This window comes from Tympanuchus pallidicinctus, unplaced genomic scaffold, assembly GCF_026119805.1.
Source record: "Tympanuchus pallidicinctus isolate F22 unplaced genomic scaffold, pur_lepc_1.0 scaffold3, whole genome shotgun sequence".
In the NCBI taxonomy this organism is placed as follows: domain Eukaryota; kingdom Metazoa; phylum Chordata; class Aves; order Galliformes; family Phasianidae; genus Tympanuchus; species Tympanuchus pallidicinctus.
This window is the reverse complement of record NW_026294747.1, coordinates 34,610,487-34,637,550: the sequence shown is the minus strand read 5'-3', so window position 1 is coordinate 34,637,550 and position 27,064 is coordinate 34,610,487. Positions and strand designations below refer to the sequence as shown.

At 35.1% G+C, this 27,064-nt stretch overlaps 1 protein-coding gene across 3 annotated transcripts in view; it reads right to left on the bottom strand.

The window, feature by feature from the left end:
* The window catches only part of NPAS3 (neuronal PAS domain protein 3), a 596,309-nt gene that overhangs the window by 236,915 nt on the left and 332,330 nt on the right, over positions 1 to 27,064 (bottom strand). The window contains exon 1 of one of the 3 annotated variants that reach the window (XM_052693215.1): positions 1,638 to 1,791. The exons of the other annotated variants lie outside the window; for them this stretch is intronic. The gene's annotated coding sequence lies outside the window, so the exon portion shown is untranslated. Of the gene's footprint in view, positions 1 to 1,637; positions 1,792 to 27,064 lie in introns of those variants that run through there. 3 annotated transcript variants of the gene reach the window in all.

Here is a 27,064-nt window from a genome sequence, read left to right as displayed (position 1 = left end):
CAGAAAAAGTCAAACCAGTTCTCCCCCACCCAAAGATAGTTTCAGGCCTATATAAATACCTCATTATTGTTCTCAAGAGAAAAAAAAATGCCTAAATACTGATATTATTATTACTGTATTATCATTATCACTGTCAAATATAGAAACTGTAATTTGATAATATAGAATTATTCTATAGAATAATATAGAAACTTGATAAAAGAAATCCCTACATGTAATGGAATGTTCTTTACTTATGTATGGTATAAATATACACTGCATATGTCACTCAGGAAAGGGTGAACAAAATCTTTAGTATCTTATTACTGTTTTATGAAAAGAGGACTTCTTATTATTTTCTTAGAAAAGGGATATCAGCATATCAACTGTTGATACTCTGATATCAGAAAGTATCAACAGAGCATAACAATCCCTAAACAACATCCCTAAAAACAGTGATGCTTTTTGATGAACTGAAAGTAATTCTGATTAAAACTCCTATTGTGCAGAATGCTACTGTAAGATTTCTTAAATATATGGAGAACGCTGGGTTTGCAGAGATGAAAAAAAAAAAAATAAAAAAAATCAATAAAAAGCAGCTCAGCAATGCTGAGAGACTGAATAGATATACACATTGTTTAAACCTCTGACTAAAATACTACTGCAAAACAAGCATGTACCACTCAGCAGGAAATACACGAATCTAATCACCCACCCTAATTCTGAACCCAGCCAACTCATAATATTTTCTTGAGGTTATTTCTCAAAGCTTAGAATTGTAGCATTTTCTTGTGTGCTGGATTCAAAGTTCAGCCACTGCTAAAACCCAGAAAGTGGCAACTTTTTGGTTTGTATCTTACATTCAGATATGAAAAATGTGAATTACTTTCAGCTGTGAATGTCATTACGATGTGAATACAAACTACAATACTCAATACCTCCCAATGAACACCTCATGAAATATAGTATTTTTTTCAAAAGCAGCATTATAAACACTATTAATATTCAGAACTTTGGCAATTTTTTTCTCTATTTACTGATTTTTTTTCTACTGTAATTTTGTTTCAGAAGTACATTCATTGATCACAAGCTCCTATAGCCATCACTGTCAGCCAGGGATGTTCTATCAGCAAGCCTACTCTACAAAGTATATTTAAGGAATTACTATTTGAAATAAGCTAAATTTGATTTTGTGGAACATGTAACACTGTGCAATTAAAGAACCAAAAACTTATAGAAATATCATTGATTCCTATCATTCAATAGGAAAAATATGTTTATTCCAGTCCACCTACTTTTTAAGAGGCCAAAGAAACACGAAGAAGAGAGAAGCAAAAAAAATCTCATGAGTATTTTCTTGATGCTAAACATTAACTGTACACTGTACAACAGTTGAATTCACATAGGAGATGTATTAATGGCAGTATAAGTAAATTGACAGGTAAAATTAATCAATTCAAACTGTATTTATTTCTCTGAATATCATAATGAAAGACTGATATATTTTCAAGGTTAACACGTTGAAAGTGTAAAATGAAGGCAATCAAACATAGAAATCTAAATATTGCTAAACATCAATAGGATTTCATCATTAAACTTCCTCAGCATTTTCTGAAAATTACCAATGGAAGAAACACACAGGATTGAAAGCTACTTACAGTCACATCTCGTAGTTCTTAGTACAGCTACTACGTCTGCACTTCCAAATAGTACAGCTCAGTAGGAGTGCTCTGCAGAGTGAAACAGGTGGTGCTGAGGACCTTGTGTTTCACCTATCAGCATTTCAGAGGGCTTTACTTCACACTAGGTCTAGGCTGCTTCTAGAAACTCAGTAATAGACATTAACAGCTGCAGCCTGTTAGGCAGCACTTTGGGAACACATGTGCTTTAGTTTCATCCAAATGGAATCTAGTTCAGGTGCTTCAGAACTGCTTCATAATGTGAAGAAAAACATGGTATGTGGGGATGATGGGAATCACTTCAAAATTGTACCCCTAATCAGAAATAAAACACTACTCTACTTTCAAATTTTGGCAACTGAGCATACATACACATACCCCTATGAATCCACTAGGTTTTATCTATTATACCGCATATCTGCAAAACAGTATTTAGATATCTGCTTTTGAAAGAAATCATTTGTATACACCATATTCATTCAGAGATTCTGAACCTAAAATGGTTTCCTGCAAAAAAGCTTGTAACTTTTCAAAATGAGGTTTTACCCTATTTATGATGCACTTGTACTTGGTTCTTTAAAAAAAAAAGAAAAAAGACATCTAATTAGTCTCTGCCTCTTAGAATATCTGATCTACTAAACAAAATAGGTGAAGTTCATTTTGTATTCTTCCTTTAAGATATTACTGTATACTCTATTAGCTCACAGTTAATATAAAACATTGTCATATCTGCTCCTGAAAGATAGTTTCCCTTCTCTTTCATTATTTTCAATTGTTTTTATTGTTCTTTTATGTATGGCATTACAAAGCAAATAGGTAAATTCATAAACAAAGCACGACAGTGTAACAGTGTGATAATAATGGGTGACAGTATCTACTTGTTTACCTCACTGAGCCATTGTGAGCATTAATTAGTTAATGGCCATAAAGCACAGTGTACACATAAAACACTTTACAACTGCTACATAATATTACATATGATATACAGAGCAATGCCTCTATTGCACGTGGCATAAAGTGGAAGCACTCAATCATTATATTAACCTGAGTCTTTCAGGTAGTAGAAACAGACACAGTGAAATAATGGTTGACTGCTTCCCAAGTATCATTAAACCTTTTAGACAGTTATTCTCTTGGCGTGTATACTTTCAAGCCTGTAAGTAATAGGCACCAAGTATCACTAGTAATCTAAGGTAAAATTGCAAAAACATTTCCCAGTTCCCCACATTAATCTCAATAGCTTGAATGCTATGAGTGTTTATTGGCTTCCTGGTACATCTGTTGGCTTACTGGGATTCTGGGACTAAGTGGCAACAATAAGATACAGTATTGAAAATAAAACCTGTTTCCAGAAGTGAATGTGGATAAACTTTTACTAGGAAGTCAAGCAGCTTCCTCAGCACCCTGGAATACCACTAAGAACAGTACAATTGAAATTGCACAAGATATAATGGCATTAACTACCATTTTGGGGCTATGTTTAGAGCAAATTTATTTAGTAGTCCACATTCATGCAGCACCTAGCATTATCTTAAAGCTCACAGTTCTCTGAACCCCAAAAGTAATGCCTCCTACTTATTTCCATGGAAACCGCAGCAGATACAAAGAGCACAATAACACTTTGATACAGCAAATTTTCAGCTACAAAACACTCTTTTTCAACATAGTCACTCACCACTAGCTATGCATTTTTGCCAGTAATGAACAGTAATGCACTCATAAGAATCTGCATGGCTGTCCAGAACTTGGCTTGTCCTCCATATTGCTGTCACAACTGCTGAAACACACCACTCACAACCTCACTGTGCTCACAACCATTGATGCTTTCATTGAAATGATCAATGAAAGCCACTGGGTGCCTTTTTTTTCTGCATTTAGGAATTCGATGACAAACCTTTGCTTCATATACACTTCCATGTCAGACACCATTTTGTCAGACTGCCTCTGTGTTGCCATCTATCCCACAGCAACAAAATGTAATGGGATACTGGGAGGAAAGTTCAATCTCTACTGACGTACCACAAACATCCACCCCTGGCATTGTGTGTCAACAATGAAATAGGAAGCGTTACTTTTGGAACAGCCCTCATGTATTAATATTGACATTAACAGAATATATAAACTGTACATATATAAATGTACATGCTTTTGAAAACAAGTTCCAGCTTCTGCGTATTAATAAGGTGCATGCAATATTCTGGTCCTGTCTTAGTTTCTAATACTGAACTTTATACAGTTTGGGCAGCATTCATGGAGGTAGGGTCTTCTCTGTAAGCTGAAGGAGTTGTGAAAAACATTTCTAAAAAATTCCAGAATTAGATAAAATACTGAATTTTAATTTTCTTTGCACATATGAATTTAATTTTTCTTACATTCACATACGAATTTAATAATTTTCTTTACACATGGGGGTTGGCCTTGATGATCTCTGGAGGTCCCTTCCAACCCCTACAATTCTGTGATTCTGTGATATAAATTTGAAAGGCTTGCTGCTAAAGAGCTAACTTCAGTGGAAGTTTAAAAGGAGGAAAAATTGGTTAATCTTTCCAGTGGAACACTGAGAATGGAACTACTGAGGTATTTTGGAATGCAATCCCTGGAGTTAGTATAAATTTAAATCATTTTAAATTTGGTAAAAGATATTTCAACTACAGCTCAATGAAATACAAGAATTTCCCCAGTGACACAGATGTCCTTCACAGAGTTTATACCTCGAGAACTCCACTGATCCTAGTGAAACATCTTTTTGCTAATTTTGAGTCTCAAGCTAATCCAAGTAGGGAATGTGATTCCATTATACCGGGATTCATAATGATAATATAGGATTTCTTGCCAATGTGATTTGTTAAATCATTCAGGGACAGATATGCTAAGAGTCTGGGTCAAAGTCATAACAGATGAATGCAGGTACAAACCAGTTGACAAGAATTATCACATAACTAATTAACTGAATTCAGCAGTATTTATTATATTTCTTGTGCTCGGTGTTGCTACACAATTATTAACCAATCTTCTTGTATGACTAACTTGAAAATATTCTCACCCCATTGACAATACAGATAATAAGCAATATCCTAACATTTCACATGTTAAGGCTTCCAAGACAATTCTTTCTAAAAATGTTAGGCATTCATTGCTAAGATCCAGAATAAAAAAGATATCAGATTTTCATTATGCTGATGTTAACTGAAAATAAAACAAACTACTCTGGATTTGAATGAGGCTCCACTGCTGTTTGCAGCAGAACTACTTATTGCAATGGGATCATTGTTTGACCTCTTTCTAAAATTCTATTAATTTATTTTCCTTTTTGGTATATTAGTAATCCGTCAATATTTCTAAACATACCACTCAGAATACTTTATCGAAAGTGTCTACTGCAAAAGCAACTTTGTTAATGCATATAAATGCACATAACAAATGAATTCTTCTTTCTCTAATTTTGCACAGCACTGAGTTACCAGCTAATCTGAGTATAAATACACAATATATCCTGTGACAGCAATGTCTTCACCTGCTTGAGAATTTCTGTAGGGCTGGGCACATTCCTCTAATTTAAACATGTAACACAGAAATACTGCAGGACTACAACTCAGACTAGAAGTGAAGCCACCTGATGCATAACTAATTAGATTCGCTTAGCAGGTAGGTACTATTTACCTGATTCCTTTAAGAAAAGGTATACTTCTATAAGATGACTACTTCTCAGAACAAACAAACAAAAAACCCCTATGACCAGAAACCTCAATCCAGCTTATTTATTCTTTCAGTGTTCAGCTTGTGAACTTATATTTCTGCTTCACAATAACAGTTGTGTGTAGGTAAGTTCCTTCATTAGGTAAGTTCCACTAAATATCTAACTGCAGTAACAAATTTGTACTTATCTACATTACAAATTCAGCCCTTACAGAACCATTTTCATTGCTTTGGTAACCACATACTCTCTAGAACTCATATGCTAACATATGTGAGAAGAGCCTGTAAAAAGAAAAGCAAAACCAAACTCTATTTCTGCATTACCTTGTCTCCCAATTCCCAGCACTCATTTCTGGTGAACTAATTTTCTCCTTTACCTTCTGTCTTCTGCAAATATATTTGAAGAATTCTTTATCTTTTGGTAATATATTCCACAATGCAACATTCAGTATTTCTTTTAGTTCTTGTAATTATCCTTTTAATTTGCTTCTGCTTCGGCTTACAGATCTCCCAGTCCTCCCCTAAACAGACTGCTTACATTTCCTTAAAAGTCTTCAGTTTATTACTTGTACTAATCTATGTTGCTTTTCCCCACTTAACTAGATTGGCCTCCGTGGCTTTCTATGATTTCTTTTCTTAAGGTTTCTATTATTCTGTCTGCGGTGTTAATATGTGAACTTGGTTGTAAATACACTAATGCTACCCTTTATAGTTAGATAGGGTGATACTACATTTTAACATGGGCTTAGATTTATATGCAAACTTTTCAGCAGTTAAATAACAAAATATATACAGATCAAGCAATTGACAGTTCAACCATTAGCTCCAGCAGTTCAATATTAGGACCACCTTCAAGAAAAAAAGGAAAATGGGAGCAAATGGAAGTGACAAGCCTGCTCTGGAATAACTGGTTCTACCTACAGCGGCCTCCTAACAATTTTCTAGTGTCATATTAATTCCTCTACAAAATGGAGGAACAAATGAAAATTGATCACGACCTTTTAGTCTACCGCTCAATTCTGAACCTAGTTCCACATTGCTAGAGCAGTCTTTGCAGACAATCATATCCATGAAATTTACAACTGCAACCAAAACAGAGGAGCTCTATTCACACAAGTTGCTATTGCATCACAGTTGCACATTGTAGAGCACAAGTATAAAAATAAATTATAACTAAATGATGATGTCTTTTACAAGAAGTGAAGTCTTCCAGTTTGTATTCAAAGACAAAGATATTTTTTGATATTTAGTTATTATTTCTCTATTGTGATTTTTCTCTGGAAATCATTCTAGTTGTACTTAAGCGCCCTCACTAAAACAGAAATAAATAAACAGAAAAAAACTATTTAAGTAAATCATAGAAATCTTTTTCAGTCAATGATGTAATTAATTATTGCATTTGGTCGACATTGAACGTGTTTGTTTTTCTCTTTGGGAAATGAATAAAGAGAAAATAAATGCTAAACAGTTAACAGACAAAGCTCAGTATCACCTGTGCAGCCATGTAAATTTTGGGCATCTTTAACTTTACATGAGTGGCATTAAAAAGTCTCTGATTAATACCAAAAAAATGTTGCAATTCCTCTTCCTTACTTTCTCCTTAAACTTTAAAAGATATTTTATGTGGAGATTTGAGATAAGGTGGTAAAAGCAGAGAAACAGAAGATATACATTTCGCCACAAAATTACATTAAAAAAATGGATTTGTATTGCTATCTTCTAACCAACTCAGAAGGAATTGGACACAATCCAATTTGTCATCACTTATTCACAAACACATTGCTTATACTGTGGTTTTTTTTTTTGTTTTTTTTTTTTTTTTTTAATTCTTATTCACGATTTACCCAATTATATCTATCCTTATTAGACCATTGCTGAAGGCAGCAAGACAGTTCTGGCTAAGGAAGTCCCATAGCTTAACTTAATCCTATTATCTCTAGATAAATGCGGACACATAGACTCTAGATGGCCAAATTCAGCTCTACTCTCCCTTCCCCATGAGGGAAAATGCAGTTCCTCATCCCTATGCCTGATGTAATTAAGATTTGGAAATATGCCCATTCCAATCCTTACCCAGTATAAACATCACTGTCAATGTTGAGAAATGAACTGCAGTTATGATGCAAAGGGTTGACACTTTAGTGACATTTAATGAGTGTTAGGCCTTTACAGTGGTTCAACCATATGTGGCTTATATTTTCTGGAATTTAAAATGCCTTTCTAAAAATATAATAAGAGAAAAGGGAGTATAATAAGAGAAAAAAAATTGATGCTATTGACAAGCAAAGACTTATCTCAACAGTATTTGGATAGATATAAATTACCATTAAATTATTGCAATATATGGAATTTTACACAACTGTAAAAACAAAGTGAATAGTAAAAAAAGGATCAATAGTAGAAATAAAGCAATTAATGAACTGACTCTGTCAAGGTAATAAAACTCATAGTGTTTGTACCTGCACAGAAACAAATACACATACACAACAAATACTTGTACTTTCTATCTGAAAAGTAAAAAAGAAAAGTCTGATAATACCATATTGCTGAACTATGATCTCCATTCCATGCTTAAACTTTATATTGTCCTTCAGTCATGTCTTTTTCTTTGAAAGCACACCTGCATTCTTCCTGCTCATCTTCCTTTACTTAGCTTTTGTAGAGTAAATGGCAAATACAAATACACCTGTATATGTATACCTGTATACATATATATGTCTATATATATAAAGGTATATATGTATGTATATTTAGGCAATTAAAGCAATCAGCATTCTTTCCCATGCAGACCTTTCAATTTACTTTCATCTTGTTCTACAATTCTTTAGCTATACCAATCTTAGCTTTTGCTAAAGAGAACATGTTAACCATACCAACTGGTTTCCAGATTGAGGGGTGATTTTATTATCTAATGAAGTATCTGCTAGGCTAGGACAACTAAACTAACATCCTCCAGCAACCTAAGTCAGATTTTAACCTCAGTCTCCAGAGGTGAATGTTTTGTGCAGTTCTAATAACACAAATGTTTAAATTTGTAATCAGACATCCATGTAGGACTGGCTGTTTTATTTACCATGAGCTCAGCTGAAAGGTTCCTAGGGACTGAAGATAGTTGGGTTGTAATCCTGTCATTTGGAGACTTAATATTTTTATATTATCATGATATTAGCATAATTCTGATCTCTATTTTGCAGCATTTTATGCCACTCAAGCACTACTTTGTACGCTGTTCTCGTAGTGTATAGCATCAACAAATATTCACACATCATCCCCTATTTTACCAAACATTTGGTATGAAGTATTAAGCCTGATTTAATGTTATTAGTGCCTCAGAACAGTGCAAACTACATGAATGTAGGCACTCATCTCTCAGTTTACCAGAATATTGCCATAAAATGTTAGCAAATCACACAATCACAGAATCACAGAACTGTAGGGGTTGGAAAGGACCTCTATAGATCATCAAGTTCAACCCCGCTGCCAAAGCAGGTTCCCTACAGTAGGTCGCACAGGTAGGCATCCAGGCAGGTCTTGAACATCTCCAGAGAAGGAGACTCCACCACCTCCCTGGGCAGCCTGTTCCAGTGCTCCGTCACCTCACTGTAAAGAAGTTCTTGCGCACATTTGTGCAGAACTTCCTGTCCTGCAGTTTCCGGCCGTTTCCCCTTGTCCTGTCTCCACTCACCACTGAAAAGAGTCCGTCCTTGCCATTCTGCCCCCCACACCTTAGATATTTATAGACCTGGATCAAGTCCCCTCTCAGTCTTCTTTTCTCAAGGCTGAACAGACCCAGTTCACTCAGCCTTTCTTCATAGGAGAGATGCTCCAGGCCCTTCACCATCTTTGTGGCCCTCCACTGGACTCTTTCCAAGAGATCCCTGTCTTTTTGGTACTGGGAGCCCAGAACTGGACACAGTTCTCTAGATGAGGCCTTACCAGGGCTGAGTAGAGGGGGAGGATCACCTCCCTCGACCTGCTGGCCACGCTCTTTTTAATGCACCCCAGAATGCCATTGGCCCTCTTGGCCACAAGGGCACACTGCTGGCTCATGGCCAACCTGTCGTCCACCAGGACACCCAGGTCCCTCTCTGCAGAGCTCCCCTCCAGCAGCTCATCCCCCAACCTGTACTGGTGCATGCAGTTATTCCTCCCCAGATGCAAGACTCTACACTTGCGATGGGTGATAAATGTTTCTTCTCTCTTTCCCTTTTCAATTCTTCCTTCTGGATGCTCTGCCTCTACCCAGAAGGCTTGCTAACTAATGCCATCTCAACTCAAAGGTCAACCATCACAGTTTTTCTCCTAGCCCAAGCTGCAACTGGACAACTGAGATAAACTCAGCTGGATCCCTTATTAAAACTTGTCTTGAAGTAATATCAAGCTTTTGGTAGTCTAGCATTTGGATTCAATTTTGAATATTTTTTTTGAAACAAAAGAATCAGAGTAAAACCTGACAATTTATGGCAAAACCAGATGCTTGCCCCTGTTTTATTAAAGAAAATATGAGAAGTAGCAATATTATCATCTGTTACATAACAGTCTGTATCTTTATAAGGAAATGCTTTATTTTTTGATTCTGAAACTGTAAGAAAGATAATTAAATTAATGCTGACCTTTCCTCTTAAACAAGTGCTACTTCAGATACTCCTTTTGCAAAAGACCAAACTGGCAGTGCCAGAGACTAAAAGCCTCCATTTTTTATACAGAGCAAACATGTCTTCTCTCACAGGTTGGCTACATAATATGTTCAAACTCTGCATGCGGTATTGATTCATTCTGATTTTTCAGCTCCTAATATTTGTAATATGAGTCAAGAAAAGGACAGTCTGAAGGTATTTATGGTGATTGCTTCATGATATGGACACCTGCCAACAAATGAGTTCATTCCTTCAACCATTTCTTACTTATGTGTGATCAATATCCAGGCTCTCTAGCAATAACCTTGCATCTATAATTGATACTGTTTATTGGCCCATGGTGCTGTGTACAATAAAAGGAGTAAGAAAGGGCTGGTATAATAAATATTCACCTCAAGAAAAGGTCTGCTGGAAATGTATCAAATAAAGAAACAAGATAGCATAACACCTGGTCTGAATAGATGATGTACTGGTCTAAGAATATAAAATCAAAAACAAATGAACAAAAAACCATATTATGGAGAGGTTAATTTCCAAGAAAACAAAAAAAAAGAAAAAAAGAAAAAAAAAAACAATCAAAGCTGATTAATGAATGGTTTATTAATGAAGTCCTGAGAACAGACTGCATTAAGTGGTTGTTGTAATCCACCTGCCCAGATGCAGAGAATTAGCAACTGAAGAGAACTAAATACACATCCCATTACCACCCAGGTGAAACAACATCTCATGACTTTATGCAAATATGAACGAATACATAAAAAGGAGAAGAAAGGTACCTGGGCAATATCAAAGTATATGTGAGGTTTTGGCTGTAGTGTTTTAATGGCTTGTTTACACAGATGACAACATCTAAAAATATCTTTTTCTTCCATGAAATGCCACACTTATTAAATAATCTGAAGAAAATTAGGGTGAATTAACAAAAATAAAACATTGCGCAAGTCTTGTTTACACTAGGAATGAGAATTTTGAAATGAAGAATTTTGGAATTGTAGATTAATATTTATTTGCTTTCACATCTTATTCTAATCATAACTCTCCTCTTAATTGGCTTAGTTAACTTATGAAAACAAATTTAGATCAGAGAAATTGACAGACAGTCATTGAGGAGAGGATATTACAATTTAAAAGCATGAAGAATAGTAGTATAAATGATATATATTCTACTATTAAGCAAGTCACCATAAAAGTGAATTACAATAAGCACAGATTGAATGCATTTTACTGTGTCAAAAATAATTTTATGTAATGTGTAAACTTCATGTTTCATAGTCATTCTTAGTAACATTACTTTTCTTCTCTCATTTTCTTGTCGAAATGTATTTTAAGTATGTGGTTTTAGAGAGTTAATTCATACATTCATTTAAGCACCTGCACCTTTTTGGTACGAATACATATTATCAGAAATCTTTCTAGCTCACGAACAAGTTTATATGCATTTTTGCAACATTTCTCTCCCCAAAAAAGTAGTGAAGAAAGGCATTGAAAAGCCATGGTTCTTTGGGAATTTTTTTGTTTGTTTCAAACTTTTTGTTCCTTATCAATGAAGTCCAGCCACATAAGAGTTAAAGAAAAAAATGTTTAGATGGGTATGCAACCTAGGAAGAATAGAAGGAGAATACAATAAGACATTAATAAAGGTCACCTTGAAGTTAACTTAGAAGAATACAATTGTTCTTAAGAAAACAAACCTGGTATTGCTGTTCGTCTTACAACTGTTTATAACACTGAAATTTCTGACCTATTTAAACCAAATATGAGAAAAGAACAGATGTCTCAAAGATAATCCACTTCAATGAGTTCCATGAAAAAGTGCCCATGCAAAGGAGAATGACCTCAACTCTTCTACCTCTAGAGTCTACAGGCTGTACATGGGAGTACGTGATAAATATATTAAACTGCATTAGCTTCATTGTTAGAATTACTTATTTCCTTCGCTTCTTTTTTTTTTTTTTTTCATGGTAGTAACTTATCAGTAAATTATTTTCTATGTAACCATGTTTGTTTCTTAGAATTTCACTGACAAGCAAAGTCTCGTATCCCAAGCACTAACCAGTGAATCCTTTGGCTTGGCTTGGCTTGTGCTCCCTCCTGAAGTATCTGCTAATTTTCAAGGCACATGATAATAACAGGCACTAATAAATATATGAACATGAAAAAGAAAACATTTTGCATTCTCTCTGCAAAGGGAGGATTGAATTGCTTTTGAATCTGGTGCTGATTAGTAGCTCTCTTCAGAAATCCCCTTTGAATAATCAAGTAACATTTTGGTTTTACTGAATTAAGAAAGCTACTTGTATCATTGAGAAATTCTTTCTCAATGAGTCATAGTTTTCACAGGAAGTTCTACTGCTTTTACCAATGTAAAAATATATATATATATTAAAAATCAACTTTGAGATATCTTCAAGTTATCTGTGTAATAAATAAAACTACTGGGTCTCCAATCCTGCACTACATCATCATCACTGGAACTTGCTCTGGGTTAAATCCAGAAAGATGGCCTTTCTTAAATGGCCCCAAACTTAGAACTTGTGAAATTACGGATATAAATATCATACGTTCCAAAAGAGTGAATAGATTTTCACACAGAACTAAAAGCCAAGATTTAGACAAAGCAAGCAATAGAGATCAAATCACTGTCTGGACTTGTGTGGATTCTTATGTGTGGCTTTGACATTAATCTCATGAACTCAACAGTATAATCTAGAAGCTCCCATTAGTCTCTATTATCTGTATGCCAGCAAAAAACAGGTCTTTACAAAATTCTGTGGTGAGCTGAGAATCTGACTCGGATCTCATAGATGCTGGATGCATGAAGTACTGAGGAATGTGATCAGCTCAACCAAGATCTGTTATTTGCACTCTGTGGAGTTCCCAGACTAAATTCTAGTACTTTCTACTATACATCAGAATAACACTTTCTACAGAATGCTTCATTCTCTTTTTAAGCATTCAGAGTGAACTTTCCTTTTTGGCTTGCTAGCTGAAGCCTGACCTATCCACCTTCTGGAGGTATGCCAATATAGGATGAGCAAGGTGCAAACTGACCTGTGCAGAGGTCACCAGCACTTGAAAAGAAAGGGTGATCAGATAGTACACTCAAGAGGAAACCCCTCACCATCTAACCAACTAGATGGAATTTACATGGATTATCATAGATCAGAATTTTAGAAGGAATGTCAACATGTCAAATTTTCTTTAAGAGAAGGCAAGAAGTTCATCAAAACATTCCAAGGGCTTTAGTTAGCATAACACTTTCTGCTCTGAGACTTAAAAAGGTCTACAAATGCTTCAAAAGAGGCATGTTCTGTCAGATCATTCAAAAGAATTTAAATTTTTGGATAAACGTTCTCATAGTCCAAACATTGTTTATGAATCCTGTACTTGTTGCCATTCCAGGGTTGAACATGTTTATCTTAGATTGGACAGAGATACTTCATTGTCTCACCTCCTAATCTCATATAGTTCACACAAGTGCATTTCTTCCATCCATCTGCAGATTCTCGATGTTACATTTTAGCTTTGTATTTCTTTTTTTCTCAATTCAATAAGACAATAAGTTTCTAAAGTACGATTGTACTCTCATGCCTTATTCAGTATTCAGTTATTCTTAATAGGTATAGGCCATAGCTCAAAAATTTTACAACTTGCAGACATTTGCTTTGTTGCACAGGCTTTCTTGTGTGAATTTACTGAAAGGCTACATTGCATTCCATTTGCAAGTGATGTTTCAGCATCATGATATTAAAAATGTTATTCCTTGACAATGACTGGTTTTCTGTGACATAAAACAACATCTTTAAAAATCTGACAATCTCAGAAAGAAAATGAGGACAGAAACATCCAAATTTGTTACAAATTTAAGAACAAAAGCTGATAAGAGAACAGAAATTCTACTACAACTTGAACAGAGATGAAGTACTACATAAAAAAATAGTTAGCACTGCGCTGCATGTTGTAAAATGATACAAACCTTTTTTTCTATCAGCAATATTTTTTTCTCCTTCATTAGGCTTACGGTATTATTCAGGGTATTATTACTTTTGCTTATGTTGCTATTTGAAAAAAAAGTAATCTAAGGTAAAGGATACCGCTAGAACTTCAGGCTTTAATGACTTTGTATCTACTTTTTATATTTTAAAATACATTTTAAACATATTTAAATCCATTTAGTAACCTTGTTCTTCACAGTAATGCCCTATACAGTGCTTCATTTTTATATATGTACATATTTTCATGGATATAAAGTATATTTCATATGCATATATTTATACTTTAAAGTATATTTAATATACTTTATATAGTTATCTTTCCTTCATGTACAGATGTTCACATGTTTATTTATTAATTCAACTTTTAAGCCTTTCACAAATAAAATGTATTCTACTATTTATATTAAAGCTTTTGTAAAGGCTCTGTACACTCAGTTAGCTAGTCTGTTGATGTTTTTATGTATTCAAATTTTCTGTATCATTTGGCATGCAAACCCCCCAAAAGATTCATTAAATAAATAGTGGGGACACAGTCACATTACTTAATCCAACAGAATGACCCCACTGCCTTGTTAAAATAGCGCTAAGGCTCTTTCTAACATCTCTGCAATTATGTTAGGTTAGAGCTGAATCAGATCATCTTTTAATCTTACATTTCCAAGAACTACAGTTTGAAAATACTGAAGATGTTTAAGGAAAAGATTTCCTCTTTTATGTCTAATTCAAGTCTTTATTGTCAGGCACTTTGTTTATTTTGTGAGTATGATGATTTATCATACCCTGCTTACTCTCTTGGGAGAAATCAGAAACAACAAAGACAACTTTGAGAGATTTTAACTTTTGGAGAACACAGAAAATCATTAATTTTAAATCTACAGACTACTTATTGATTCCAATGCCTGATAAGCATTCAACACATGCTCTAGGTTTGCTTATATTAATACAATCACTGTGCTAACTTACAAAGAACATCTTTTGTGCTCCATTGTATGTGCTATTCAATACTTTGAATGAGCAAACAGACGGAAAGGGCCATTCTTTTATCTTAGCTCCATACCACACACCCCTATAGACTGAACTGTAGATTTTCATATTTGAGGAAATAACAATAAATTTTGCATTGTGTAGATTTTGCAGTATATCAAAAAGTATATGCCCCAAAATCTGAAATCTATTTGTAAGGCAAGACAGCAGCCCAGCAGTATCTTAACATTTTCACTAGAGAGAATGAAAAATGAGAATACATGTAGTAAAGATATCTAAAAACCTAATTGTGCTTGATAGAATGTATACAATGAAAACTACACCACAGAACTCAGGACATGTAAAAATACCAGAACTCATATACCAAAGACAAAACATTATGGACTCTACAGGAGCTTCCATTTATAACAAAGTTGATTTAATGGGGCTAATTTACTTCAGATTTGTGCAGTGGACTCCCTCCATACTTAAGATCTGCATCTGAGTTTGACCTTTGATCATAAGAGGAAGTCAATAATTTTGAGATGCAGTGCTGCCTTCTCTAGGGGAGGCTGAAGCGAACAAAAGTAGCCACGTTTACAGCAGAGACTACCTCAAAGCTCAAGAGATGAAAACTGCTGATAAATTATTGAGAGTCATCTACTTGCTTTGTTTAATACTGTGGGAGGATATCAATACTGAAAAACAGAACCAGAGGTAGTGGCAGATGAATGTGAAGTGGATGGGCATGACAGATTGCACAGCTACCCAATTTCCACAGCTGAAAAACTGCCACATAAATGTCCTATACAGATCATGATGTTTCTTTATCCTGCCAGGTGCTTCCTTCAGTCTAGGAGCAACACAACCATATTAATGCAATAAAGATGAATTTGCTTAGTGCTGAAAATAGAATGATAGAATCATAGAAAACTTTGATTTAGAAGGAACACTCAAAGGTCACCTAACCCAACTCTCCTGCAATAAACAGGGATACCTACAGCTAGATCAGATTGCTCAGAACCCAATCCAGCCTGATCTGGCAACTTGTCCCAGTGCTTCACTACTCTTCTCAGAAAATACTCCTATATCCAATCTATATCTCCCCTCTCTTCATTTGAAATCATTTTCCCTTGTTTTATCACAACAACCCTGCTAAAGCGTCTGTCCTATTCTTTCTTACAGCCCCCTTTTAGATAATGAAAGGCTGCTATCAGGTCTCCCCAGAACAGTATTAATTGTGTATCAACTACTTATTCCAAAGATATTCATTCCTATGTACTTACCACAGTAAATAAGTGAACGAAACATGCAAAATGAATACATTTTAAAGATACAATCACGCCTTCATCAAGGGTGTCTAGTGGCCTGTGACTACTACTACTTCTGTTTGACTTCAGGCATTTTACTGCGTGCCATGAAAAATTACTTTGTAAAAATGATAATTCTTAATTTCAACTCAGAGAACTCAATCCACTTTTTTCCCAATCCTCTCATACTACCAGGACAATATGGTTTTTCTTGGAATAAAGTGGGGGAGTTTATTCTTCTTAAAGAAACTGGTTTCTCTTTCAGAGTTTTATTGGAAGTTGCACATATACAGGAGGTATGAACAAGTCGTAACACTGAAACACTTACTTCTACTTTCAATGCATGGAGACCCCATGTCTAAACATGCACCTTTATATCACAGATGTGGCTAGACACTTAAAAACCCCATGCCTTTGTAACCATAAACTGGATTGAGTTGGAAGGGATCTTAAAGATTATCTAGTTCTAAATTCTCTGCCATAGGCAGGATTGCCAACCACTAAACCATGCACTAGATTAGGCTGCTCAGGGCTCCATCCAACCTGGCCTTGAATGCTGTCAGGGATGGAGCACCTATGTCTTCTTTGGGCAACCTATTCCAGTGCTTCACTGCCCTCTGAGAAAAATATTCCCCCTAACAGCTAAACTAAATCCCTCTCTGTTAGTCTAAAACCTTTGCTGCTTCTTCTATCACTATCAGCCCATGTAAAAAATCAGTCTCCATCCTTATTATACTTTCATTTAATTAATGGAAAGCCACAATTAAGACTCCTTAGAGTCTTCTCTTCTTCAGGCTGAACAAGCACCTCATAAGAGAGGTGCTCCAGCCTTCTAATAATCTTTGTGGCCATTCTCTGGACCAACTGCAAGAGCTCCATGACCTTCTTGTACTGGGGGCCCCAGACCTGGATGCAGTACTCCAGATGGGGCGTCGTGAGAGCAGAATGGAGAAGGACAATCACCTCCCTCTTCTTGCTGGCCATCCCTCTTTTGATGCAGTCCAGGATACATCTGGCTTGCCAGAATGCAAGTGCACTGCTGGCTCACGTCAAGCTTGACATGCTCATGGCAATGACCATGACCACCAGAGCTTAAATGCATTTTTCCACCCATATTAGTCCTGTTTTACTATTTGCATATCAAGGATTACATAGCATAAGTAATGAGCTACAGAAGAGTAACTTTTCAGACCTCAGTATTCTTAAATGCTTATTCTTAAATTCTTAAAAAAACAATTCTTAAAAAATTCTTTAAAAAAACCCAAAGTTTAAGTGTCACAGATGCTGAAACAGAAACACAGCCTAGCACTATCTTACATCCAGGATCACTTAGAAGCAGCAACATCTTGATTACTCATCAGTCTTTGGATGCAGGAAGGTTTTGAAAAAGAAAAGGAAAGAGTACTAAGAAGTAAGCTTGTAACCCTGTACCCCCAGACATCCCCAGAATGGAAAACAGTGAAAATGACATTAACAATTTTTTCAGTGTCCTTGATGCAGTGGATGGCTATCTGAACTGATCTCTCTTTGCTGGACCAATCAAAATCACTGAGAAGATCAAAGAGTTACTGATTTAAAAGCAAAACAAAATAAACCCTAAACAAACAAAAGCAACAACAAACCACCACCATCATTGTCAACAACAAAAACAAAACAAAAAGCACACCACTTCGCCAAAGGATTTGGCAATTTAAAAACGTAAACCTTGATCTAGCCCCAAAATGCACAGATGGCAAAGCTGAATAGCTATTGTTGTCCTTCATATTTTACCATCTTTGTGTTTTTAACACTTTTAACACTTACTAATCAGTCCACAAGTGGTGTTGTTGGATGCATTTAGTAGAATTCCTGAGCTCTTTCTTGACTAGCATGTTGAAGATATTACACAGGGTTTCAGACTTCTGAAGAGATGAGATTATAATTTTAAAAAATATAATCTATATTGAATAATCTTTATTTTTCAATATTTTTAATAGATTAAAAGAAAAGATTAAATACAGAGGGTATTTTCTGATATTTTGATATATACTTATATACAGAAATATGTACACACAAACACATACATGGGAGAAAAGCTGAACAAGAAATAATCTGAAATAGATATTCACTTTGATACTCTTGCTCAGCAGCAAGAAAGTCTGTCAGGGAATATCTGACATGTTTTAGAAATGGATTTTTCCACTAGTACAGAAATCAATATGCCCTTTAATTCTTCTTATTTTTTATTAAGGTTTTAATAATCATTATGCAATTAGAACACAGGATTCTTATGCAAAGAAGGCTAATATCACTGACTCAACTTCAAAAATGGAAATAAAACACAAAGTTTAAAGGTATTTACCCAGTTATATGGAAGTTGTATCTCTGAAGTAGAGTTGGGATAAAACTCAATTATTCAGACTCCTTATTCACACTTCTAGTTCTACATTTATTCTCCTCTAAAAAGTGTCAGGTTTTATTTCTCTGCTATCTTCAGTATACTTTCAAAATTAATTTTTATATATAATACTCTTCTACTGATATTCATTCTACAAGCAAAGAACCAGCAGTGATTCAGAGGCCAAGAAATGAGTAGATTCAGCAGTCAGAAATGGAGTAGATCATGACACATGAATTATTTATTTGAAATTATTTTTATTGGAAGTTTTGGAGAGTATTTGCAACTTCAGACTCTGCATATTGCAAGAGAAAAGAAGTTGCTGTCTCCTAGCCTTTCAAAAGTCACATTCTCATCAAGATACTGTTCTGTTTAACTGAGGACAGATATTCAAAGCTATTTTAGGCACCTTTCTCAAATCACTTGAAATCCAAACACCTTATCCTTGTGTAGAGATATTCTCTAGCAGGCACATTCTTGAATTATTTTCTATTGTTGCAGAGTTAGAATAGCATTTTTTCTTCCTTTGGCCAAGTGTGGAAGTGAGATCAGTACTGTCCTTGTGCTAGTAATTTTTAATATATTATTGGACACATAATGATTTAGAATTGCAAGGAATTAGCTTTGTTAATGTATTTTAATCATAAAGCTCTTTCCCTTCTGCCTGCTGATCAGAAGCAGCACTTCTTGAAACAGATTTAATCAGAAAACACTGAAACAGAAAGTTAAATATTGCCTCTATTATTTCCTAATGCAATCCTTTACAGAGCTAAGCAACCACTAAATGCTGATAATTTTCCTGATTTGACTCTTAGAGGTAAAACAGTCTATCCTGCTTAAAAATGTCATGCATGCTGCTATTCCTTCAGTTTTATCATTTGTCAACAAATCAACTACCTGCTTAGCAGCCCTCATGAGGGATTTAAAATAGCCATCATGAAAATCCTGTGCATTTACAATTTTTATAACAAACCTGATTGTCACCTATGATATTTCAAAGATCACTCCACATATAGACATCATGCTGGAAATTAGATGCAGGGCTTTGCTTTCCATGGAACATTATGCAGAGGCACTCTGGCTAATAAATCTTTGTAGCTAATGCATTCCAGATGGAAGCCATGTCTCACAGATTTAACCTTCCTAAAGCCTTCCAAAAATTCCTCCCATCAAAAGCTCTCTGAATGAGATATGTTTGATTGAAATAGCATCATCAATACATGACATCTAAGTAATAGTACAGATGATTACTGCCTGCAGAAAATTTCCATTTCTCTTCACACAAAGATACCATTTTTGCACAACCATGGGGCATGAAGGTGGACCTTATGCATTTTACTAGATAGTTTAAAGGTTTTTTCCTGAACTCTTAATGTTATTGACAGACGCTATAAAGAAAACATCCACTTCTGTCTCTTTAACTTCTGTACGTGCATAATAAATGCTGCTAAAAAGAGGGACGAGGTCCTTCACAGAAGCCACTAATTAATATCCCTGTTTAATCATGTCACCATGTTTAGCCAGTCTACATCATTAGTTTATGTCAGACAGAAGCAGTGAAACATCTAAACACCTACATGTAGATCCTTACAAAATCAGTCATGTGAAGTGGTAAGGTCAGTGTTAGACAAGGCAGCAGCTATTCTCTACTATTTAAAAATGGTTACAAATCACCTCTCTAACAGATGAACACAGAATTATTGTAGAACCCATAGCTTTTCTTGTAAGGTAATTGCTCAGAGACAATTCAAATGTAGAGCAATATTTTAATCTCATCTGTAAATCACACAGAATAACCTGGAACTACTGCCAGTTGCCCGTGTTTCAGTATTGTCAGTGTTCAAACGGCAGAATACCCTAAACTGCTTTTATTGCTGAACTTCTGAACTCTTCAGTCTTTGCTGTAAAGAAAGGAATTTATTAATCTAAATACAAAACAAGAGCACTCTAGTATTAACTGTACTGTCAGTGAATGGTCATGATGCAAAAGCCTAGGGAAATTATAAATATTAAACTACATGGAGACAAAAAATACTTAGGTAGTGGGAGTTTCCTTTCTATGTACCAAACTTCTCTAAAACCGAAACCTTGGAAAAATTTTATGCAATTTGTAATTACATTTCTTACAAAAAAACACTTCTGGCATGTGCAGTTGAAGTACAAGCTTAGCTCATAAAAGTATGACTGACAAGTACAGAAACAATTCTAAATCAGATCGTGTAATTATCTTCTTTATATAAAACCTTTAAAAATCTTAAGAGCCCCTTTACAATATGTGGTACACTTTGATCCACAGATTTGTAATCTTCTACCAGAAGTCGATCACACCCAAATGTCATTTGCAAGCTTTCAGATGAGAGTGCAACAATAGACCCCTAACTGTGGCGATGGAGAAGAGATCAAGCACACTTCAGCTAGAAAAGCAGCAGGAGTTTTGCACACAGGCAGACACCTGGGAAAGGTTAGCTGTGCTGCAGCACCATACCACTTCATTTGAAAGTAACCTGCTACACTTATGTGTTTGAAAGATAAAAAGCAGCCACCAATGCTGAAGATAATTTCATTTAGTTAGTATCTTCAACCAATGGAGAAAGTCAATGTTGGATTCATATTTTTATATCAAGGAACTACACTTACCTGAACTTCATAAGAAGCAGGGGGAAAACTTAATAGGAAGTGGAATACATTTCCTTTTATTAAAAGCTAGTGCTTCAAACTGTCTTAGTCAGACATAACGTCACTGCAGAATGTGACTCGTCTTTTTATTTATTCTATCAATCTGAGTCAGCTTCAGTGAAATGATGCTTCAAAAAGGCAGCAAAAAGAAAGCATTTGTATACTTTTGGAGAGGCTCTTTTCAAATGAGATTAGAAAGTTTGGGGTCCATTTTTTTCATGTCTAATCCTATTATGCTCACTAATGAACTAAGTTTGCCTCAGTGGTTAAAGTAAAAGCTAATGGTTGTGTCCTAAAATGCAGATTCTCCTTCAGAAGAGCATATTAAACTGTACAGCTCAATATTACACATTTATATCATCTAAAGGAGAATTTCCAAATACATGCTGTTGACTTCACTGTACAGTGCAAATATCGAATGGTTTTAATTGAATGAGAAGACATTAAGCTGATATGGTTCTCATATATACCTACACTTCAAGTCAATAGAGGAAGCAAATGGATAACAAAATTATTAAGATACACAGATTTTTAGATAAAACTCTTTCTTTGGAACAGTCACTCCTGTAAAAAAATAGAGACTCCTAATGTTCTCCTAATTATCCACATAAGGAATTACAGCCGTCATGCTTGTAGTTTAAATTAGATTTTCTCATAATCTGTGTGTACAATGTCACATTCCTTGACCATATCACTTTTGGAAGTCCACCATATTTTCCTGTTAGGAAGAAAGAGAAGTTTGCAGTGGCAGCACTAGTTCTCTTGGGAGACTAAAACAAATGCATCCAGGGAACTCCTGAATGATCTATGCTGTTCTGATGGACAGACAACTACAGCAAATAACCCAAATCACAAAGATACTGCTAAGCAGTCTGCTTTCACTTTACTTAAAGAGAGACTCAAGGTCTATATGTGCAAACATGATTTAGGCTCAGAAAATTAAAAGGGTCAGAATCTCTGACAGTTGGGAAAACGAGGGACTGCTGCCTAAAATCAGAATGACCTTTAAAGAAGATTATTTGTTCTGTCTTAAAGTAGATTTCCAAGGTTTAAGTTGCAAAAATGGAAGGAAGAACATTGTGGTAATGTATATATGCTATGCACAATGTGATCATGTATACACAAAATCTACAAAACCTGTATCACTTTAGGTTACAAGAAAAATGCCTTGTCTTTGCTTACAATCCTTATCAGTTCATTAAGTCATGTTTAAAAAGTTAGCATTGAGTGCTCCTGAAAACTTGTCCACCTACTCTGATGTTTAAAACTGAAAGAAAAAAAAAAAAAAAAAAGCTTAATTTTGCTAAAACTATTATGCTGATGAACAAGAAAGTTATTTTAATTTTCCAGCTGTTGGCTACTTATAATAACAGTAACATTTCTGATTATGTTGACTGTACTAAAAAAAACAAACAAAAAACACACCGAAGTCCAATCTCTTTGCTTCTGCACTGGATGGAGGATACTGAGCAACAAAATCAATAAACTTTAACTCACTGTCCTTCTCTCTGTGAACAAGACAGACTGTTAGCTTCCTTGCTCACACCCTTGACTGCCATAATGCAAGGTGGCTATCCAGATTAACTCTATTATATGTTGTCTTTCACTTGAAGTCTCTCTGCTGCCAATAACTATGTGTGAACTTCTAGGATAAAACTGATCATATTTGCTCTTACTGTGAGAGCAGATGCTCAGAAAGACTGTGTTCAGCAGTCACAGCACTGATGTATCAATTTCTTTATTTTTATTACAGACTTCCCTTAGAACTGGCCATATTCAGAACAGACTTCTTACTTAGTAGAGATAGACTGGCAACTGTGTTTACCCAGTGAAGGCTCTATGGGCAGAATCACATGAACTGTGATTTCCATAAAACAATCTGTGATACACTAGTGCTTGAAGTAGGATTTAGGGAAGAAAAAAAAAAAAAAGCAGTCAGTGAAGCATAAACATGCAATTAAGTTTAAATGAATAGGAGGGTTTGTTGTTTTTTTTTGTTTTTGTTTTTGTTTTTGTTTTCCTGGGCCTTGTCAGACTGCAACGCACTTCTTACTGCAATATAGTGTTTGCTTTTCTTTAAAATGTTTCAATGCATGTGCAAAATTGATAATCAACTAGTAATGAACACATATGTTATGTAAAAATATGGCAATTACAAGACAAATTATCAAATAGTTTCTATGTAAGATAAGACTGACGACACAAGAACTCTTGAATTTTGAAACAAATGACTAAGTGAAAACAGATTAGGACTATACAAAGCCCCAAGTATGACAGAGAAGATGGGAGAGAGAAAGTGAGGAAGCATGCTCCCCGTTCCTCTTCTCTGCTCTCTCACATACTCCACTAAGAATCTTGGAGGACATCAGCAAAGTTAAATGGAAGCTTGTTTAAACACAAGGAAGCACTTAGTTAAAATCACTGGATGCCATGCAAGACTGCAAAGATGAAGTCCTAGACAAATGTAAAAGCAATTAGGAAACTCATCAAAGAGAAAATGACAATAATAAAATTGTGGATACCACATTTGGCACAGAAAATATCTAAAGTGGAGAGTGACAAATTTGAAGGAAAATTCTGTTATGTGCTTGCCTTACTCTAGTATTTTTCCCCACATATTTCCTAGTGGTCACTGACAAAGACAGAATATATGGTTATGTGGATTTTTTGTAAGAGATAGAGACAAGAATTATTTCAACTTCTTTGAAAAATACAACTCTATACACTGAACTTGTCTCAATCTTGCAATTTCTGGTCCTTAATTATTACTGATTAGCTATCTCTGGCCACAATTTGAGTCACAGTGACATCTTCTAGGAAGAAAAAGAGAGAAAGAAATATCACAGTAATTTTTTATTTCTAATGAGAAGTGAGACCCTACAAACAATGCATTTAGGTGCTCAGCTCATACTCAACAATCCACTGTAGCATTCCTCAAGACTTTTCCTTTGTGATGCTCAGTTTATTAATGGTCTTGGAAACATCAGGTTCTTACAACTTCAACACCACTCTGCCAACATATAACAAAGACAGTAATCCACACTAAGTCAGAAGGAAAAAATGTTTTAAACCATACAGTAAGGCACTCCAGGAATTGATACAACAGCAAGCCTATTCAAAATGCTTTTTTTTAAAAAAATCATTATCTGTAACAAACAGAAAACTAGACATCAACTTCCTAGCCAGTAAGGAATGATTTACTGAATCTACTAACATATTACTTAGGTAAATTTCAATTTCTATATTAAATGTGTTTATTTTTCTGCAGTATTTATACATTGCACATAATGAAATTTGCAGGCCTACTAATAAAATCACCATGTGGCAATAAAGATCAAATAAAGCTAATTTTGAAGTGCAAAGAAATAAATAAGACTTAAAATCACAGAATTACTCAATTTGGAAAGTACAGTCAGAATCATCAAGTCTGAGGTTAATGATGAGTCCCATTACTAAATTGATGTCCTTTAGCATCACCTCCACATGTCTGTTAAATTCCTCAAAGATGTGGACTTCACCCAGGAAACCGTTTCTAATTCTTGAGCGCCCTTTTTCCATGAATAAATTCTTTCGGAGTTCCAAGCTAAACCTTCCCTGCACCACCTGAGGTTGTACCCTTCCATCCTAACAGATGTCACCTGAGAAATGAGACCAACTCTGTTGGCTCATCTTCAGCCAGCTGTTAATCAGTACCTTCAGATCCTTTTCTGCTAGGTACCTTTCCAGCCACTCTTCCCTAAGTCAGTATTGCTGTGTGGGATTGCCAGGACTCAAATGCAGGACCCAGCATTTACCTCTGTTGAATCTCATGTGATTGGAATTGACCCAGTAATTTGGTTCAAATCCCTCTGTGACACTCTTCCTACACCTTCACACAGACTGTCACTCTGGCCTAACTTAGTATTGCTGCAAACTTACTGAGGGTGCACATGATCCAGAGACCAGCTGGATCTCATCCACAGACTATCCACATTTAATTGGGTACTTAATACCCAACTCTCGTGGTATTTTCTGAATCTACTACTTATCCTTGGAAATATTCACTTCTTAAGTTCTCTGTAATACTAACTTAGTATGAACATGTGTTTCACAACATTGTCCTTTCCTCTATTCTTCAGAACTTCAAAATGTTTCATTTTAAAGTACTTACATTGTAAGCGTATAAAAAAGTCACATGCTTTCCAATTCATTCCAAGTTGCTCATACTTTCTTTAATCACAAGGAAACTTCTAGGTAATAGTAAATCTATCCTGTACATTTAAATATTGTTTTACTTGCGTTCTGTGTGTGCACACAATTACTATACATCAAGGCAGGCTGTCCAGCAGAGGGCTCCTTTGAAACAGAATGTGAAAGGCAGCGAAGTTTCAATGTATAGACAATACAAAGATCATATAAAACTGCTCGTATGCTAAGGTTCCTCCATTTCTTTTAGCAAGCCACCTACACAGAAATGGTATACCAACATGATAATTTAAAGTGCTTTTTTAAAGAATAAAATATTTTCACAAAACATGTTGGTTAAAATTGCGGGGAACAAATTTTCTCCTAAAACCACTCTCATTTCCACATTCTCCTTCATTAAGACACTGTGTGCCTATCAAGAATACTCATTCTAACTAAATTTTTACTTTTGGTAAAAACATGCATAAATTAACAAGTAAAACTTGAAGAAAAACTGCCTAATAACTGATTAGGCTCTTACTACTTAATACTAAATAAAGAGGGAAAGAGGCTTTTTTTTTTTTTTTTTTATTTCATGAAATATATAGAAACATAAATGAAAGGCAGCACAGACCATCATACTTAATTCTGCCCTATATGGTCATATTTTAGAATTCATTCATGATCAGCTTCAGTTTTGTGATGGTTTACTGATAGTTCTGCTCCACAAAAATCTTATACTTTCCAGAACTCTGAAATGCTACTGTGATATCGACAGTGTGCTGCATACTTTTTGGAGTTCACATTTTAGCATTTCTGCTTACATTATCTTATTTCTTGGACACTCCAAAGAAATACTGTAACAAAAAATTAACTACAAGAAACTACTGGAAAGAGGTAGGCTAATCTGCTCTTTCATATTAAGAAAAGTTTAAAACAATACAAAACAGTATATAAATAGCACAAATACGTACAACAAATTTACATAATCTACATTTCCTCCCCTCCCCCCTATTTTCTAGATGCCTGTATAAAAATTTTAAAAAAAGAGATGAAATGAGTTGGAGGTAAGTTATGCTTCCAACATCCCAGCTAATCAGAATATTCAAGTGATAAAGAAGCTCAAACAGCTCTTCCCTGTTTCTTACATAATTTCTTCTTACATTCTTACAAAATTTAATTTTTTCAGGAGTTTCATGATAAATATAGAGGAATGGAATCAGGAGTATGATGGAGGTCCTAAGACGGATCCATATATCTGCTAAATCTGAAAATATGCCTCTCATTCCATTCAGCAACTGTACTCATCAAAGATGCAAAAGAGGTGCCAAAATACAGCATGATTCTCTTTATACATGCTTATAGGACTGTTACTGCTTGCCTTTGCTGATATCAAAAATTGTCCTGACTGCAATGAGGAAGGATCGGGACCCAGCAATGTCTACTCTGGACAATTAAAATAGCCTTCTGAGAAAATCCTGTACGATTTAAATCTACAAGTTATTTAAGAAAAAAATACATAAATAAAGACTATGAGCAGCCTAGCCTAATGCAGAAAGGTTATTCCATTAAGCAGACAGCATAATTT